Genomic DNA, 6,203 nt, shown 5'->3' with positions numbered 1-6,203 from the left:
GAAAACTAGAGACCTAGGGGAATCCAAGGAGGGGTGACTGGCGGGGCTCGGACCAGGTTCTGTTACCCAGAATCCTTTGCAAAGCTCAAAAATTGGCTAAAAAAACACATGTTCCTCACATTTCTGTGGCAGAAAGTTCTGGAATCTGAGAGGAGCCACAAATTTCCTTCCACCCAGCGTTCCCCCACGTCTCCCGATAAAAATGATACCTCACTTGTGTGGGTAGGCCTAGCGCCCGCGACAGGAAACGCCCCAAAGCGCAACGTGGACACATCACAGAAAACAGACCTGTTTTTAGCAAAGTGCCTACCTGTAGATTTTGGCCTCTAGCTCAGCCGCCACCTAGGGAAACCTACCAAACCTGTGCATTTCTGAAAACTAGAGACCTAGGGGAATCCAAGGAGGGGTGACTGGCGGGGCTCGGACCAGGTTCTGTTACCCAGAATCCTTAGCAAAGCTCAAAAATTGGCTAAAAAAACACATGTTCCTCACATTTCTGTGGCAGAAAGTTCTGGAATCTGAGAGGAGCCACAAATTTCCTTCCACCCAGCGTTCCCCCACGTCTCCCGATAAAAATGATACCTCACTTGTGTGGGTAGGCCTAGCGCCCGCGACAGGAAACGCCCCAAAGCGCAACGTGGACACATCACAGAAAACAGACCTGTTTTTAGCAAAGTGCCTACCTGTAGATTTTGGCCTCTAGCTCAGCCGCCACCTAGGGAAACCTACCAAACCTGTGCATTTCTGAAAACTAGAGACCTAGGGGAATCCAAGGAGGGGTGACTGGCGGGGCTCGGACCAGGTTCTGTTACCCAGAATCCTTTGCAAAGCTCAAAAATTGGCTAAAAAAACACATGTTCCTCACATTTCTGTGGCAGAAAGTTCTGGAATCTGAGAGGAGCCACAAATTTCCTTCCACCCAGCGTTCCCCCACGTCTCCCGATAAAAATGATACCTCACTTGTGTGGGTAGGCCTAGCGCCCGCGACAGGAAACGCCCCAAAGCGCAACGTGGACACATCACAGAAAACAGACCTGTTTTTAGCAAAGTGCCTACCTGTAGATTTTGGCCTGTAGCTCAGCCGCCACCTAGGGAAACCTACCAAACCTGTGCATTTCTGAAAACTAGAGACCTAGGGGAATCCAAGGAGGGGTGACTGGCGGGGCTCGGACCAGGTTCTGTTACCCAGAATCCTTTGCAAAGCTCAAAAATTGGCTAAAAAAACACATGTTCCTCACATTTCTGTGGCAGAAAGTTCTGGAATCTGGGAGGAGCCACAAATTTCCTTCCACCCAGCGTTCCCCCAAGTCTCCCGATAAAAATGATACCTCACTTGCGTGGGTAGGCCTAGCGCCCGCGACAGGAAACGCCCCAAAGCGCAACGTGGACACCACCAAAATTTTGGAAGAAAACAGACCTGTTTTTAGCGAAGTGCCTACCTGTAGATTTTGGCCTGTAGCTCAGCCGCCACCTAGGGAAACCTACCAAACCTGTGCATTTCTGAAAACTAGAGACCTAGGGGAATCCAAGGAGGGGTGACTGGCGGGGCTCGGACCAGGTTCTGTTACCCAGAATCCTTTGCAAAGCTCAAAAATTGGCTAAAAAAACACATGTTCCTCACATTTCTGTGGCAGAAAGTTCTGGAATCTGAGAGGAGCCACAAATTTCCTTCCACCCAGCGTTCCCCCACGTCTCCCGATAAAAATGATACCTCACTTGTGTGGGTAGGCCTAGCGCCCGCGACAGGAAACGCCCCAAAGCGCAACGTGGACACATCACAGAAAACAGACCTGTTTTTAGCAAAGTGCCTACCTGTAGATTTTGGCCTGTAGCTCAGCCGCCACCTAGGGAAACCTACCAAACCTGTGCATTTCTGAAAACTAGAGACCTAGGGGAATCCAAGGAGGGGTGACTGGCGGGGCTCGGACCAGGTTCTGTTACCCAGAATCCTTTGCAAAGCTCAAAAATTGGCTAAAAAAACACATGTTCCTCACATTTCTGTGGCAGAAAGTTCTGGAATCTGGGAGGAGCCACAAATTTCCTTCCACCCAGCGTTCCCCCAAGTCTCCCGATAAAAATGATACCTCACTTGCGTGGGTAGGCCTAGCGCCCGCGACAGGAAACGCCCCAAAGCGCAACGTGGACACCACCAAAATTTTGGAAGAAAACAGACCTGTTTTTAGCGAAGTGCCTACCTGTAGATTTTGGCCTGTAGCTCAGCCGCCACCTAGGGAAACCTACCAAACCTGTGCATTTCTGAAAACTAGAGACCTAGGGGAATCCAAGGAGGGGTGACTGGCGGGGCTCGGACCAGGTTCTGTTACCCAGAATCCTTTGCAAAGCTCAAAAATTGGCTAAAAAAACACATGTTCCTCACATTTCTGTGGCAGAAAGTTCTGGAATCTGAGAGGAGCCACAAATTTGATTCCACCCAGCGTTCCCCCACGTCTCCCGATAAAAATGATACCTCACTTGTGTGGGTAGGCCTAGCGCCCGCGACAGGAAACGCCCCAAAGCGCAACGTGGACACATCACATTTTTTCATTGAAAACAGTGCCTACCTGTAGTTTTTGGCCTGTAGCTCAGCCAGCACCTAGGGAAACCTACCAAACCTGTGCATTTCTGAAAACTAGAGACCTAGGGGAATCCAAGATGGGGTGACTTGAGGGGCTCTGACCAGGTTCTGTTACCCAGAATCCTTTCCAAACCTCAAATATTGGCTAAAACAACGCATTTTTCACACATTTCGGTGACAGAAAGTTCTGGAATCTGAGTGGAGCCACAAATTTCCTTCCACCCAGCGTTCCCCCAAGTCTCCCGATAAAAATGATACCTCAGTTGTGTGGGTGGGCCAGGTGCCTCCAACAGAATAAGGCCCAAAACTTGTAGAGATACAGGGGATAGTAATGCGAGTTTATAAGGACATATTCTTTTATACATCTTTAGACTGACTCTGCTTTGGGGACCCACATACGTGAGGTGTCATTTTATTTGGGAGACTGAGGGGAACACTGGGGAGTAGGAATTTTGTGCTGGAGTGGTGATCGTACGAAGAAAAGTCAGGAAAATATGTTTTTTTTAAGCACATTTTGAGGTTTACAGAGGAGTCTGGGTAAGAAAATGTTGGGGGATCCACGCAAGCCACTCCTCCCTAGACTCCTTGGGGTGTCTAGTTTTAAAAAATGTCTGGGTTTGGTAGGTTTCCCTAGATGAAGGCCGCACACAGGACCAAAAACATAGGTGCCCTCTCCCCCCCCAAACACAGGTAGTTTTGTAATATATCGTTTTGATGTGCCCACATACGTCCGTGATGTGCCAAACACTAAAATTTTGAAAAGAAACACACTTAGGTTATGTGAAAAAGACCCCTCACCCACCAACCAAGTTGGTGGCATGCTTCATCATCGGGGTCCCACCTGAGGCACCTAGCGTGTCATAGGTGTGCTGCGACGCCTGATTACAGCGGAGCAGGTTTGGTCATTTTTACCACACATACTGGTTGGATTTGGCACGAGGGTGAGTGATGGTTCAGTGGATCAAATTTTACTAACAAGAGCTTTCACAAAAATGAAAAGCACTGTTAGTAACTGAAAGGCAAAAAACTGAACCAATGACTCACAGCTCGTGAGCTGTAAAGCCGCGACAAGGCACCAACCGCTTTACAGTCCATTCACACAACTTTCATACATGACACACACAAGGCCATTCACACCGCCAGCCACGGGCCCAGCACATTACAACACTCACATCGACAGACAGCGCCACTCAAGGGCCCATCACTTACATACGCCCACATGCCTGATACAACAATCACACCAGCTGATGGGAGTGTGTGGACTGGTGTTTGGCTTGCAGTGTGTTGCAGTAGCCAACATCAAGTCAATATGTACAGTCTCAGCCAAGCCCCACTCCACACACAATGGCATCATATTTTTTTTTTTTTTAACAGAGGAACCCCTAACTAAGTAGAAAGAATTACAAAACAACAAACACAAAAGCTCTAACTAACAACATGACAGAAATGCTAACCATGAAACTAAACACATGAAAATACAAAACAGACATGAGTTTACACTCATGGTTGTTCCCAGAAATTCTTCTGGGTGTGGTAATTCTTAAAACAAGCACCGACACACAGCCCAGGCTTTGAAGGACAATCTGGGCAGTACATTCGAGACTCCCTCCGGATACCTCTTCGAAAACACACTCTACATTTCTTAGCTGGAAAGTCTTTTTTGGGTGTGGGAGGAATGTGCTCAGCAAAGTGGCGATCTTTCAATCTAGCCACATCCTCCACCACTGCTTCTCTAGGAACTCTGGCCTGTTCCACCACAATAAGGCTCTCTATCACTGACTCCTGAAATTTCACAAATGTCATCTTTGAGTCTGGAGACCTATCCCTAAACACAATAAAAGCATTGAAGGTTGCTAAGTGGAAGAGGTGAAGTGCTAACTTCTTATACCAAACATAAGACTTACGAATAGCAGTATAAGGTTCCAACCTCTGGTCAACTCTATCTACACCTCCCATGTGCTTATTATAATCTAAAATGCACACAGGTTTGCGCACTTCAGCAACCTGGCCCCAAACAGTCACAGGGGAAGTACTCTCATCATGGATGGTACTTAGCATGTAGACATCCCTCTTGTCTGAAAATTTCAAAGCTAGCAGCTCCTCGTTCCGCAAGGCACAGCACTGTCCCCTCTCAAGTTTTTTACAGACAAGCTCCCTTGGATAGCCTTTCCGGTTAGAACGGATTGTGCCACAAGCAACTGTGTCCACTCTAAACAATTCCTTGAACAACTGCACACCAGTGTAGAAGTTATCTACATACAAATGGTGACCTTTGTTGAACAGTCGTCTACCAAGATCCCACACTATTTTCTCAGTAACTCCAAAAGTGGGAGGACAACCAGGGGGGTCAATATTGGAATCCCTACCAATGTACACACGGAAACTATACACATATCCTGTCCTACTTTCAGACAGCATATACAATTTAATTCCATATCGTGCCCTTTTGCTAGGAATGTACTGCCTAAAAACCAAACGACCCTTGAAGAGGACCAAAGACTCGTCCACACTTATCTCTTTGCCTGGAACATAGACCTCCGAAAACCGATCTACAAAATGATCAAGGACAGGCCTAATCTTAAAAAGACGGTCAGAATCTGGGTGATCTCGTGGCAAGGCTAATGCATTGTCAACAAAATGCAGCATCCTAAGAAGAAGCAAATACCGATTACGACTCATGGTAGCTGGAAATATAGCTGTTGCCATCAAGGGACTAGTAGACCAATAAGAAGCCAGTGACGGCTTCCTTATCAACCCCATCAAAAAAGTCAAACCCAAAAACTTTTTTAGCTCCTCCAAATTTGTGGGAATCCACTGGGCAGCTCTAGAGTGTGGCCTAAGTCTAGCAGCGTTGTCCCTCAAATGCTGCTCCGCATACAAATTAGTCTGCTCAACAATCTCTTCCAAAAACACATCATCCATGAATAACTCAAAGAAATTGATAGGCATAAAGTTCTCTGTATTGGCGTTACACCCCGGGAGACCAGTAAAGGCAGGCAACTCTGGCTGCTCCATGTTTGGGGCAACCCAGACATCAGGTCTTCTAACGGGAAACCTTTCAGCCCCAGGTTGCTGCACTATTGGCACATCAATGTCCTCCTCTAAAACAGAACCTTCATCTGCACTGAGTGTGGCTTCATCATCAGAAGATTCCCCTCCAACAGAAACATCACTGCCAGAATCTCTGACTTCCTCCTCTGCCTCAGATGCAGAGTCCGTCTCATAGTCATGATCAGACTGTGACTCAAAAAGCATACCAACCACCTGCTGAGCGGTCATCCTGCGGCTAGCCATGATCTCTCCTGCTAAAATTAACTGGACAAATTCACCACCAACAACCAGCACTGTGTAAGACAAGTAACAAAGTGTAGCTTTGTTAGTAAGAGTTACAAACTCAAAAACTATACCGCTCACTTGCCTGAAAAAGCTTGATTCACCAGCAACTACACAGCAATCACCAATGATATCCCACTAAAAAGAAAGAAAGAAAGGCAAATTAGAAATAAGACACAACAAATATCATTGTGCACAAACCTAAGGACAATTTCACACACAATCCTGCATTTAGTACACCCCCTACAAACATGTCATTCATGCATGGCAACAATACTCCTTTGGAGTAAATTGT

This window comes from Pleurodeles waltl, chromosome 11 (assembly GCF_031143425.1).
Source record: "Pleurodeles waltl isolate 20211129_DDA chromosome 11, aPleWal1.hap1.20221129, whole genome shotgun sequence".
NCBI lineage: Eukaryota > Metazoa > Chordata > Amphibia > Caudata > Salamandridae > Pleurodeles > Pleurodeles waltl.
The sequence above is the reverse complement of the archived record's forward strand: the minus strand, read 5'-3'. Positions refer to the sequence as shown.